The sequence below is a fragment of the Panthera pardus genome, unplaced genomic scaffold, assembly GCF_024362965.1.
Source record: "Panthera pardus isolate Hobbes unplaced genomic scaffold, ASM2436296v1 HiC_scaffold_17, whole genome shotgun sequence".
Taxonomy (NCBI): Eukaryota; Metazoa; Chordata; class Mammalia; order Carnivora; family Felidae; genus Panthera; species Panthera pardus.
Genome location: NW_026526732.1, coordinates 83,078,809 through 83,093,395, shown reverse-complemented (window position 1 = coordinate 83,093,395; position 14,587 = coordinate 83,078,809). Strand labels below are relative to the sequence as shown.

Genomic DNA, 14,587 nt, shown 5'->3' with positions numbered 1-14,587 from the left:
CCTTATAAAAACTGGGATAATAATATAAACATTTTTCAGTATCTTTCTTTTGTGTCAGCAGCATCTTGTGACAATCTATCCAAGCTATCTAATATAATCAAAGTCAAAGTCAGTTCTATAATGGACCATTATTTATTTATCTATCCCCTTACACTATCAGTCCTGATAGACTTGGTTAACGCTATAATAATGATTCCAAAATCTTGGTGGCTTACTCTCCCAAAAAAGTTTTTGCTTCGGTTATGCCACATGCCCAAACGAGAAGGCAGGAGATTTCTGTTCATCAATTACTCAGCTACCAGTCTGGGTAGATTGATACAAGTTTCCATTGCACTACAGAGTGGAACTAGAACCTGGTGAGTAGCAAGCACATTGACTCTTAAAGCTTCTACGCAGAAGTGGCACATCACACTCGCACTGCACTGCCAAAGCTAGTTAGATGACACTCCTAATTTCAAAAGGAACAACGGAGTTCACTCCTACTGTATTTCCAGAGTGGGACGTATTTTTTTAGCAGCTGAAGTGACATTCACACTACTAAATGGGCATTCACTTTAGTTTCTAGTTTTCTGCAACTATGAGCATGTAATATATTTTCCTGTTTTTATTTATTTATACACTAGTAGTTTTATTTCTTTGAAATATATTCCTAGAGATTGCTGGGTCAAAAATAATATGTATTTTTAATTTCTATGGGTATTATTAGCTGTTTTCCAAAGAGATGTAAGAATTTACATTTTCCCCAGCAACTTTTTAAAATACAATTTTTTGCTGCATCCCCAACAGCAATAGGTATTATAGCTCTCTTTAATTTTGCAAGCCTTGTGCATATAAAGCTGTTTTCGTTATTACTTTGATTTGTATTTCCCAGATCTCTGGTTTAAATCTGAGTGGTTTTTTTTTTTTTTTTTTGTGGTGGCTATGCCTGTCATTTGTCCATTTTTCCTTTAGAGTAGTAGTAATCTTATTTTTCTCAATTAATACCTAAGCCTTCTGCATATTACATTGTCATCTATGTTATACATGTATCTTTTCATAATCCATTGTGTTTGAAGACTTTTTGGTATATTTTTCATACCAAAATTTTTATTTTTATGTATTTTCTGAGTTTTCAATCTTGGATAACCAGCTCCTTCTCGACTCATGACAGTACATATACACACATATTTCTCACAAGACTTTTTTTTTTCAATTCAAATAATAAAACTGTGGAATTTATTTCTGTATAATGCAAAAGATACATGTTATAGGGGCACCTGGGTGGCTCAGTTGGTTAAGCATCCTACTTCAGCTCAGGTCATGATCTCACTGTTCGTGGTTCAAGCCCCGCGTCAGGCTCTGTGCTGACAGCTTGGAGCCTGGAGCCTGCTTCAGATTCTCTGTCTCCCTCTCTCTCTGTTCCTCCCCCACTCACGTTCTCTCTCTCTCTCAAAAATAAACATTAAAAAAAAAGATACACATTATATTCTTGAATTTTATTTTCCTCAAGATAGTCATTTATGTCAATATCATTTATTAAAAACACTTTGACATTGGGGCACCTGGGTTGCTCAGCTGGTTAAGCAACCGACTTCGGCTCAGGTCATGATCTCCCAGTTTGTGAATTCGAGCCCCATGTCCAGCTCTGTGCTGACAGCTCAGAGTCTGGAGCCTACTTCAGATTCTGTGTCTCCCCCTCTCTTCTATGCTTCCCCAGCTGACGCTCTGTGTGTCTGTCTCTCAACAATAAATAAATGTTAAAAAATTTTTTTAAATAAATAAATAAAAACACTTTGACATTAGAATGAATTTCCATCTTGTCATATGTTAATTCATGATATTACTAATATTTCTGAAATTTCAATTTGTTTCTTTAATTGGTCTACTGATTACTTAATTATACCTAATAACTCTAAGACTTAGTGAAAGCTAGAGCCAAAGGAAGTTTATAAACACCTTCATTATTAAATCCAAAAATGAAAAATAAAGGAAATCAAAGTTCACATTAAAAAATTAGGAACAAGGGCGCCTGGCTGGCTCTGTTGGTGGAGCATATGACTCTCGATCTTAGGGTTGTGATTTCGAGTCCCATGTTGGGTATAGAGATTACTTAAAAATAAAATCTTACCTCCTCTGCTCATGCTTGCTCATAAATAAATAGATAAATTGATAAATAGATTAAATTGGCAATTAGAATCCATAGCAAATAAGTGATAACCAAGTTCAAGGGTGTTCAACATCAGAAAATGTATCAATTTAATTGTTATGTCAAAGATTAAAGGAGGAAATTTATATGATCATATAAAAAATTTAGTTTTTCATAACACAATATTTGAGAATAGAGAAATCTGTTATAATATAGGCTATAATTCCTAGTAACAAAATATATTAAATGGTGAAACACAACCAGTTAATATCAAGAACTAGATAGGCTTTCATGCTACTCAACATTGTTTTTGCACTTACAGGAGATGTACTAAGACAAGAAAATGAAATAACTGGTATAAACTTTGGAAAATAAGAGATGGATGTTTTCTGTTGAGTAGGTGATTATATAACTAGAAAACTTAGATAACATTTTTTTTTTTAATTTGATACACTGGATAAATACACAATGAGAATCTAGAAAAGAAATTGGGGTAAAATTATTCACAATAATGACTAATAACAATAAAATACTTAGAAACAAATTTAATAAAAAAGCATATGCTTTGAATGAAAAAGCTATACAATTTCCTTGATGGCCATAAATAAGACATGCAGGAATGGATAGTGAAGAACCACGTTTTTAGATGGGATGGCATAATACTATAAAAACATCAGTTCCTTTCTAATATTATATAGCTATAATTCAGTTTTATATAATACCAGTAGTGTTATTGTTTTATATTTAAAATCTCAAAGCTTACATAAAAGGAAAAATGCCTGAGAGGGGCCAGGAAAAGAAATACCAGAATGTATGACAAAACCACTGTAACAAAATCACTATGAATCTGGAGAGGAAAACAATAAAATGAGATGTGTTCAAAGAGACTGAAGCAGAGCAAGACAGAAGAGACCACATGCAAGAGAGACACCAATACCACACAAAGGGTGAACACAGCAAATACTGAATTAAACTAGTAACCTAATCGTTCATTGTTACCATGCCTCTACCAGCTGTTCATTTAGGTTGTGGGCTTTAGAATAAATTGCTGCTTGTCATCAGCACTATTTGAAGTACTAATTAGCATATTACAACTGTCCTTTAGTTGTTTTTTCATTAAATCATTAGAGACTTGGCTACAAATAGGATAACCACAGAAATCCTGGGGAGAACTTATTCTGTAGACATAGCACTGGGCATGACTTCCTCAAGTATTCAAGTAACCTAAAAAACCCAGGGCAAAACTAGGTTCACGATTGGAGACTCCATTCTTTCTTGGATAAGCAATGGCTGTTAGACTTTTCTTTTCATTGTCAGACTTTTTGACAGTGACTTCATTGATATGTATATTTTAGATTTTGCCCATATACAAAATCCAGTCCTATATAGCCTCCTTCTTTCTCTCTAACTCCTCTACCCCTCCCTGCTCCCTGCCTGCCTTTCTCTCCTCTCTCTCTCCTTCCCACCCACCCACCCCCCCAACACACACACCTACAAAGTTTCAGGAAACAAACCTTTTCTAAGTTTTTATTGTTTTTATTTTTGAGAGACAGAGCTTGAGCAGAGGAGGGGCAGAGAGAGAGGGAAACACAGAATCTGAAGCAGGCTCCAGGCTCCAAGCTGTCAGCACAGAGCCCGACGTGGGGCTCAAACCCATGAACCATGAAGTCATGACTTGAGGTGAAGTCGGATGCTCAATGGACTGAACCACCCAGGTGCCCCAGGAAACAAACTTTTTAAAAGTAATCTCTACACCTGATGTGGGGCTTGAACTCAAGACCCCAAGATCAAGAGTTGCATGCTCTACTGACTGGGCCAGCCAGGTGCCCCAGAAACCATTCTTATAGTTTCTAAAAAGATACACTCTGATAATTTGTTTTAGTCCTTTTTTTCCCAATGTTTGTTTTTGAGAGATCTTGAGCAGGGGAGGAGCAGAGAAGATCCGAAGTGGGCTCTGTGCTGACAACAGCGAGCCAGATGTGGGGCTTGAACTAACAAACTGTGAGATCATAACCTGAGCTGAAGTCAGACGCTCAACATCCAGGTGCCCCTGTTTTAGTCTTTTTAAAAAGTGCACCTGGGGCGCCTGGGTGGCTTAGTTAAGTGTCCAACTTCAGCTCAGGTCATGATCTTGCGGTTCATGGGTTTGAGCCCCACATTGGCCTCTGTGCTGACAGCTCAGAGCCTGGAGCCTGCTTTGGATTCTGTGTCTCCCTCTCTCTCTGCCCCTCCCCAGCTTGCACTCTCTCTCTCTCTCAAAAACAAATAAAACATTGAAAAAGTTTTTTAAATGCTCCTTAAAATCCACTACATTGATAATATCATCCACAGTTTGAAAAACACTAAAGTTTTAGTCTTATATGCTCCAAAGATTTAAATGCAAAAGTAAAATTTTATCTAATGACAATTTGGATATATTTATTACACTTGCTGTATGAATTATGAAAACTACTTTTTGGGGTTACCTGGCTGGCTCAGTCAGAAGAGCATGGGACTCTTGATCTCAGGGTCATGAGTTCAAGCCCCATGCTGGTTAAAGAGATTAATTAAATAAGTAAATAAACTTAGAAAAAAAAGAAACAACTATGTTTTAATTCCTAATTTTTTGGTTTAAAAATGTATCATACTTATTAGAAGATAATACTGAACTTTGGAAACTTTGGAGGGTATATGTTGAGGCAGACTGTTTTCTAATTCTGTTCATGTAATTATTGGCGTGATCAAATTGGCAATAACTAATACACTTATCTACACTTGTTTTTACATATCCAAAAGGAAAATTACAATTTTTAAAAGTTTTATTTATTTAAGTAATCTCTATACCCAAACGTGGGGCTCAAACTCACAACCCTGAGATCAAGAGTAGGGTGTTGTTTTTTTTTTTAACATTTATTTATTGTTGAGAGACAGAGGGAGACAGAGTGTGAGCAGGGGAGGGGCAGAAAGAGAGGGAGATACAGATTCTGAAACAAGTTCCAGGCTCTGGGCTGTCAGCACAGAGCCTGATGTGGGGCTCGAACTCACCAACTGTGAGATCATGACCTGAGCTGAAGTCAGACGCTTAACCGACAGAGCCACTCAGGTGCCCCTTGAGTCACATGCTCTTCTGACTGAACCAGCGAGGCACCCCACAGAATTAAAATTTTTGATTGTATCCAGAAATGACCTTAGATATTTTTATTAATTTGCTTGAATTAACTTAGCCTGGTTATTGTCACATTATTAAAATATAAGCAAATATAATATTTAATCTTAGGAATACATATCATTTTTGGGGGAAGACACAAGCTTTCTCACAGCGATTTTTTTAAGTAAACCTTTACTCCCAATAAGGGGCTTGAACTCATGACCCCAAGATCAAGAATTGTATGCTCTACCATTTGAGCTATCCAGTGCCTCATCTCACACCAGTTTTTTTTTAAAAAGGACTTTTATATCCAAGAATCATGTCATTCATGACTTTTCTAAGAGAAGGTAACCAAAAATTCAGAAATCTAAAAAAATACTGAAAATGTTTAATTTTTTTAATGTAAGCTTCTATTTGAAGTATATCATACTTACAGAAAAATTCACAATTCATTAATGAATGTATAGCTCAATGAGTGTATAGCCAAGTGAACCCATCTCTGTAATCACCACCCAGGTAAAAAATACAATATTACCAGTACATTATATCAGTATCTCAGAAGCCTGCCACATGCCTCTTCTTAATCTTCCAACCCTTTATAACACATCATTTTGAATAATTAATAAATAGGATAAATTAGGTTAGATTATTGTTCAGCAAAATTTCATTGCCTTCACATTCAGGATAAGACTATTCATCCTGCCCCATTGATGAGGGGGCTTGGTCATCTGACTTTCTCTGGCCAATAGAATGTGGACAGAGGTAGCAGTGTGCCAATTCTGAGCCCACACTTTAAGAGACACAGTATGTTTCTGACCTCTGACACAAGGAGAGTATATACCCCAGGTAGCCACTGGGCCTACATCTTGAGCCCCAGAATGAGACACTAGAACAGAGCTGAATTGGTCAGCAGCCTGAATTGGAGCTGTCCCAGGAGACCTTCTACACTACACTTGCTCAGGAGAAAAATGAATTCTTTTTGTTAAATGCCATTGAGATTTGGTTGGCTACATAGCAAAGCCTGACTAATATAATCATCATCTAGTAAAACTCAGTAAAGCCTATGTGAATGAACACAAGTTATTACTCTGTGAATCCATTTAATGCTTTGTTCTCTTCAAACTTATGTTTATTATTAACTGTAGGATAATATTTAACTCTGACAAATTAAGACACTTCCTGGTCAGTGACTACTTGATACTTCCTTGATCTATTTCAAGAAACTGCTATTTTTAAGGCAAGAAAACAGCCACTACCAATCTTTTCATTTATTTAACAAGCATTTTTTTTCAGAAGACTGTTGTATATCACTGATTTAAATAGGACACCCCACACCAAAGCTTTGCTGTTTTTAAATATTACATAATAGTTAATTCTATAATATATAGTATCAAGTTTGAATATTTCATTCATAACCTTTAGAGAAGTTATAATTTATTCTCATTTTTATATTTTTATAAGATATCAACATCACAGAATGTTCAACACATATGAAACTGAAGGATAACTGGTGAAAATAAATATTGTGAAAATGCACTTTTTAGAAAAATGAGATAAAATGTATATACAAATTCTTTATAAATACTGAAAAAAATTGGATCACTAATGAAATAGTGATTTAAATTTAAATTCTATGTTCCCATGGAGAATTGGGCAAAGCCCTTCCTTCCTATGACAAAGTTCTGAAACGTCTTAAGAAACTCATTTCTAAAGGACCTCCACTCTCAAGAATAAAGACCTGCTAGAGCTCAAGTTCATTCAGCTCAGTTCCATTCCACCAACACTGAAACAAGTGCATGCTTTTTATGCCCCAGTTGGTTCTGGATGTCCAAAGACAGGTAAGATCTCAGTGAGCTCACAGACATGTAAATAAAACAACTAATAAAATTTGAAGTATGATGACATAGAGATCTGCACAAAATACTTCAGTGGGCATTAAATCCAATCTGAGGGTTAAATCATATTTATGATAATATCTCAATAAGAACCAACCAACCAATCACCAAGAATGATGAACTTTAACTTGTAGCCCATTAGGGATTTATAAAAATATAATTTTGCAGATTTTAAATACCACTTATTTTTTGGTGTATTTTCTGAACTAGTAGGCTATGGAGAATGGATCTTTTTGAATTGTGACACTGAATTCTTTACGCAGATCATCTTTTTATAAAATATATATTTATGGTTTCCTGTCTTAAAATGTAATTCAATCTTATTCTTCTACTTTCTCAAAGCAACTTTAAATTGCACATTTGATATTTTTAAAAAGTTTATTTATTTATTTGGGAGAGAAAGAGAGCTAGCGTGAGTGGGGGGGGGGGGAGAGGGAGAGAAACAGAAAGAGAGAGAGAGAGAGAGAGAGAGAGAGAGAGAGAGAGAATCCTAAGCAGGCTCTGCACTGTCAGTGTGGAGCCTGAAGAGGCAGGGCTTGAATTCACGAATCACGAGATCATGACCTGAGTTGAAATCAAGAGACAGATGCTTAACCGACTGAGCCACCCATGCACCCCTTCCTTTGATTTTTAACATTAAATAATATCCATAAATTCAAGTGTAATCATTTATTTATAAAATGCAAGAAAAATATTCAACTGCTTTTCTCATTATATTCCTAAACTATAGCAGGAAGACTAGTGTTTACTAGGAAAATTTTTAGAAGTTATATGTTTTATATAAGTTTCTATGAATTTTTTAACATTCAGATTTCATCAAAACTGAATACAAAAATAAATTCTATAATTGACTTCTCATATTAACCTGTTTAAAATATAGGTAATTTCAAAAAAGATTTAGCATTGGTTTTATTTTTAAAGATTGTTTTTTTGCTCAAATATATTTATAAACTTTTCTAGCATGTAACAAATTCAAAATTACATATGAATGTATTCTTTTAAGTCTATTTGTTTACATCACTTGTTCATAGGATTTACAGGATTTTTGTAAGCCTCTTTTTAGTTTACAAAATTCTTTCAGTTTTGTATTGTTTTATTTAGTACTTTCCCTGAGCAGGAGGTATTATTATCAAAGCTATTTTATTGATGAGTAAATTGAGTCTCAGTGAGATTAAGTGACTTACACAGGTCACAAGCCTGGACAGCTAGGCCTGGAACCTATTTCCTTCGCACACTACTTACTTCATGTTAAGTAAGTTTTAACATAATTCTGCACGCCCAGAATGGCCTTCACTCATTTGCTTTCTTTTAATTTCTATAATGTGGTTAAACTATATTTGACCCATTTAAGTCTGAAAAAAATAATTGACTCTTCTCTGTCCCTTTTTAAATTACTGCAATTGAGCTGAAGATCACCGGATATGGCAAATTACATGGAAGCTTTTTTTTTTTTTTAAAAGATTTTATTTTTAAGTAATCTCTACACCCAATGTGGGCTCCAACTTAAAACCCTAAGATCAAGAGTTTTGTGCTCTACTGACTGAGGCAGTTAGGCACCCCTGGAAAATTGTTTTGAAGATATTTGACAGTTCAAAAGTCTGAGGTGCAGATCTTTGGTCACAGTTGTGCTTTTGTTTCAGTTTTAATTATAATGCTACTAGAACAATTCAGGAAAAACTACCTGGGAATTTAAATAAAGGAAACTATAGTTAAAGAAATTTCTAGGACACTGATAAAAAATTGTGAACTTGTTAAAAAAATGTTTCAAGTAACTACTGATAAATGACATTTCAGCTTTTAGTCTTTTATATTGAAAATATTTCTAAACTATATTAGGCTACTTTCATTCAGGAAATGATGTTTATTTTATTATTTTTTTAATTTGAGACAGAGACAGAGAGCAAGCAAGCAGGGGGTAGGGGCGAGGGAGAGAGAGAGAGAGAGAGAGAGAGAGAGAGAGAGAGAATTCCAAGCAGGCTCCACGCTCAGCACAGAGCCCAACACTGGGCTTGATCCTATAACCCTAGGATCATGACCTGAGCTGAAATCAAGAGTCAAACACTCAACCAACTGAGCCACTCAGGCGTCCCAGGAATGATGTTTAAAACTTCGTTCAATTTTTTAACAAAATCACTTATGATTTTACAGTGATTACATTAAGCAAGAGTTTTTCATGATAAAGTATGGGAGATGCAGATGTTGATGGTGTATGAGGATGGGCTTAGATATATGCTAAGGAAAAAAATCTTAAGATGCTCTCTTTCAGGATCCGCTTTTTTTCTGTAATTTATTTCCCTATAAATCCCAGATGATTACCATTAGTGCAAACATACTAAAACCTGAGGCAATGATAAAAATTTCTTTTAGAAGTGAGAGTGTTGCAAATATCTCACTTAGTGATTCAATAAGCACTTGAGCACCTACTTATTCCTTTTTGTGAGATAGGGATAATGATAGAACTTTTCTGTATTAATTGGGGCTTTTGGTTGAAAGCAACAGAAACAAACTCTGGCTAACTCATCCAGGAGAATGTATTGCACAAGTATCACGTAGCTCACACAATCACTGGTGATGATGGAGAAATGGTGTGTAAAATGTGCAGGGCCATCCATTTAGGATGTCACTGTTGGCACTGACACGACCAGACCTAGGTTGCCACAATTATCTACACCACTGTGAATTATCTCTATCTATGTATCTTTGCATCACTTTGTCCAGATGTCAAGTTTCAGGTGAGAGCATCCAATTGAGTTAACCCTAGGTCCCATACCACCACTATGGTATGCCTTAGTTGCCAGATAATGGGGAGAAGGACTTTGGCCAAAACTCCGTTTCCAAAGTATGAGGTGGGTCCTGCTCCAGGATGGCAATTCAGAAGCTAGGCAGGCAAAAAAAGCAAATCCTCATGGTCCTACCCCACAGGGCTGTGAGAATTTAGTGGGATAATCTATGTAAAGTGCTTAGTATAGTGCTAGCACATAGCAAGCATTCAATACATTCCAGCATTGTTATTATTATGTTAACGAGGCAGGCATTATGCTAATCTCCAGGAATAAAAAAAACAGTAGGGCGAAATTTCTAATTAAAAAGCTCAGTATTTTGGAGACTTGTTAGAGGGAAACAAATATAAAAACATAATGATAATACCACTTAATAAGTGCTACAATATAGGTATGAAGTGGGTGCTCTGGAAAATAGAGAAAAGAAATACAAATTCTGCCAGAGTCAGGACAGAGGAAATAACAGACTGAGTTTTGATGACAGGAGCATTATGAAAGGGTCTGGCATGCTTGAATTCCTATGACTAGGGTAAGTTCAGGATTGTGAAGGGTTCTATGTATCATATAAATGAGTTTTAACTGATCTGAAAGTCATCAGATTTTGGTAGAGGAGACGACATAATCCAATTCAAGAGGAGGGGTAACTAAGAGTGATGAGGGAATGGACTAGAATGAGCAGAGGCAATATCAAGAGTTCAGATAAAAGAAGAGGATGGCCTGTTCCAAAGCAAGATGGAGAGAAAGACATCAACTTAGAAATAAAATTATCATGACATAGAATGAACCGAATTTCAGTGACTCCAAAACTAGGAGTAAGAAAGGGAAGGAGTACTGAGTGACTTAGTAACCACATTTGAGACCAGTGGCTGTTAAAATCGTAATTATAATATGGCATACTGGCAGGGGAATTTCTTGAAGCAGATGGGAGGGGAAAGAGAAGGAGTCTGTGTGGGGTGTCTGGCCTGACTTAATTTAGGAATTGGCAACACAGATGTAGTTGAAGCTGATAAAGTGGATATTAATCAGAGAGGGTATAGAGACCCTTTAAATACATATGATATTGATTCCTATAAAAATGAAAAAAACCCCAAATAACAACAACAAAAAAACATAGGCACCTGGGTGGCTCAGTCGGTTAAGCGTCTGACTTCGGCTCAGGTCATGATCTCACTGTTCGTGAGTTCGAGCCCCATGTCAGGCTCTGTGCTGAGAGCTTGGAGCCTGGAGCCTGCTTCGGATTCTGTGTTTCCCTCTCTCTCTGCCCCTCTCCTCCCCTCCCCTGCTCTCTCTCTCTCTCCTTCAAAAATAATAAACATGAAAAAAAATGAAAAAAAACCCACAAAATTTTGCAAATGGTTTCATAGAGGTTCTTGAAGCCCCCGTCTTTGATGGGGGATCTATGGATCTCAGTTCAGGAATCCCTGGAGTAGTAGCACAAGGAGACTCAGGGAAGAGTTTCATAAATATGTAATGGGTGAGAGAAAAGTTGAAAAGCTTACAAATATGAAATAAATTGTTAAGATTAGTTTGGGTAGCAAATATGACACACTTATATCCACCATTCTAAAGACAGTAAATGCAGTTTCCTAGAACTTTCAACTCTCTTGCTGTCTCATTTATTCAATCATATCATCATCATCATCATCACCATCATAGGCACTGTTTAATGGGTAAGAACCATGTGAACACCAACCTACTTGACACTATGGAATCAAAGGCAAACAAGGAGCTTGTTGTCTGCCTACTCTTCCCCCAAAGAGCTTACAGTTCAGTTGGGGATACTTATAAGCAAAGTATCACTAGTAAAATAAGTGTTGGAAGAGATACGTGCAATGCGTTCTGAGATGAAAATGACCACCAAATTGCACTGAAGCTTTGGATAAGGGAGTTAGGAAAAACGTCTTCTTCTTTTTAAGTTTATTTATTTAAATAATCTCTAGACCCAATGTGGGGCTTGAACTCATGACCCTGAGATCAGGAGCTGCATGTTCTTCTGACTGAGTCAGGCAGGCACCCCAGAAAAAGTTAGAGGGGACAAATACTTTTTGTTCTAAATGATTCATTGGATTTATCCTGGCAACACTCCAATGTCATAAATAGTGTAACTGTCTTTTCTGAGCACACTATCACTTCAAAATGGCTTGAATGTAAAGTACAAGAAATGGAGAAAGACAGTGGGCAGAAAGGAGATTGGACAGGTAAGCAGGGCTAAGACAGTGGTCCAAAATCCAAGCGGTTCAAAAGACAAGCAGGTAACCGTGTGAAGAAGCCTGGTTTAGGACAGCTTTAATGGGGTCTAGGATAGTGATGAACCGAGGAACAATGAAGAGGCATTAAAATTCAATTAAGAAAAAAGGCAAGAAAAATCCCCACTGTGCTAGCTAAACAAAAACATAAGAAGGATCACAGAAGACATCCTAAGTCATGTGGATTTATACTAAGGGTAGTAGAGTGTGACTATAGGAGTTTAGAAAGAGGAGTACATAGACTTTTATAAAATAGAAACCTGGTGGCATTGTAGAGACTGGATTAGATGGGGACAGGATCACAGCATGGTTAAATGGTTAGGTGGCTAAAGCAATATGCAAGATCTGAAATGATGGTGACCTGAAAGGAGATAATGGTAGTAGCTACAAGGAAGAACTGGATACATTTGAGAGATATGGAGCTTGAGGCAAAGGGACTCCGTGATGGTTTGGAAGTGGGGGAAAAGGAGAGAGAGAGAGAGAGAGAGAGAGAAAAAAAACAACACAAGTCATTACTCACAATAAACTGTATCAGCTTCTATTGGTGTGCCAAAGCCTTATAATCTTAAATCCAAAATGAAGTCAAAGCAGTGAACTGAAATTACTCTCTCCTTCTTGTTCTTGTTTCTCTCTCTTTTCTCCAATTGTTTTGAAATCTAGTTTTATATACTTAAGACCTACTTCTTGGCAATCTGGAATTGAATTTCTGAGGTTGCTGTAAATTATTTCCTTTCTTGGTTTCTCTTCCTCTTTCTTACTTCCCTATTTTATTCCTAATATTTTCTTGTTTTAGTCGTATGCTAAAATATCTCAACATAATTTAGTTTTTCCACCAAAAGAACTGTAGAAAAATTTAGTATTTGAAACTTGTCTCTTATCAAAATCGTGTCGATTTCCTTAAGTTTCCTAGTTGCTACACAGAAATGTTGAGGAAAAAAATGTAATTCTCATATGTAAGTACTCTTTTTTCATTGGAGATATTTAGCATTACAGTCAATTACCATTTCATTTTCTTAAGCTTCTTTCGTTGTGAAGACGGTGTATGTTTTCATAATTCCGTTTTGCATAGGAACTTCATATTTAATATTCAAATATGATTCACAAGTATGTTACTTATAAAAACAGTATAATTTAAGCAACAAAGAATATCGTGTTCTAATAGATACATGTGACGGCAGTGGCGGGGGCCGGAGAAACGCAAAATTTCCATCTCAGACCCTCTGCTACCCAAAGGAGAACAGCAAGGTTGCTCCTTCCGTAGTGCAGCCCAGCCCAAGCCAACTCAGACTGGAGCCTAGTTTGCAGCAGTGATCTTCCCTTCGCAACAACGTTGTGTTGTTCCCGCCTTCCCTCTAGCGAAACGCGGCGTCCTAGCCCCCAGCCCTGAACAACTTTCTTCGTGAACTGATTCTTGCTGTTGCCAGACTGCGCAGTCACCGCATCCAGACCGGAGAGAACTTGCTTTGCCCCCACGGCGAAGAAGGCGGGGTCGCAGCGGGACGAACAGGGATAGAAAGCTCGGTCCGCCGCAGCCCCTTCCGGCGCCCTGGGTCGCCCACCTCAGCCCTGGAGGCTTTGCGCTGCCCTCGGGGGGCGAGCGGAGGGGCGGGGCGGCCTCGGGCTCCCAGCGCCCCCTCTCGGAGCGCGCGTTCGTGCGCTCGCGCTCCCGGTCGGCCCGCCCCGGCCCGCAGCGCCCCCGCCCCCTCGGGCGCTCCGTAGCCGTGACGTGCGCGCGCTGGGGCCGGGGACTCGGCGGGGCGCCGGCCGGCGGGCGGAGACGGACCCGGGATCTGTCCGAGCAGGAAGCGAGCCGGAGCCCGGTCGCCGCCGCCGCCCTGTCGCCGCCGCCGCCGCCACCGCGACTCTGAACTCGTTCACGTCGTCGGCCTTTTCGGTCAACTTCATCACCTCCCACCCCGCCCTTCACCTCACCGGCCACAGGTAGCCTCGCCGCCGCGCACCTGCCTTCGCGTCCGCACCGGTGAGTGACCCTGAGCCACTGCTTCGGGGCGTCAGCGTCAGGGCCTCGCTTCCCCTGGCGGGCCCTGCTTCGGGGCCTCCTCGGGCAGCCCGGGGAACGACGGCTGGTTTCACCTCCCGAGGACGCGTGTGGGTGAAGCAGGTGATGGGTGGGCCCGGGCGGCGGCGGCGGCGGCGGCGACTCACAGTAGTGCAAGGGCTGGTTTTCATTTCCACAGGACAATGAGAGTCTCCTTTCATGGGTTTATCGTCACCAAGATACCTTTGTGTATCTTCTCTAGCTCCCAGGTAGAAGCAGGGCACTCAGGTGTCCCATTCTGACTTGGACACTCCGTGATAATTTTCTCTTAAGTCAACAAGCTTAAAATCCAGTGTAGGAATGGAGCCGTTTGTTCTGAGATACGAGGATCAGGTGCCAGCCAATATTAAATTAA

General features: G+C 38.6%; 1 protein-coding gene across 7 annotated transcripts in view; it reads left to right on the top strand.

The window, feature by feature from the left end:
- The first annotated feature begins 13,927 nt into the window (after positions 1-13,927).
- The window catches only part of MYO6 (myosin VI), a 143,882-nt gene continuing 143,222 nt past the window's right edge, over positions 13,928-14,587 (top strand). For all 7 annotated transcript variants that reach the window (XR_008422976.1, XM_019442694.2, XM_053904708.1 and 4 more), the window contains exon 1: positions 13,928-14,154. The gene's annotated coding sequence lies outside the window, so the exon portion shown is untranslated. The remainder of the gene's footprint in view (positions 14,155-14,587) is intronic.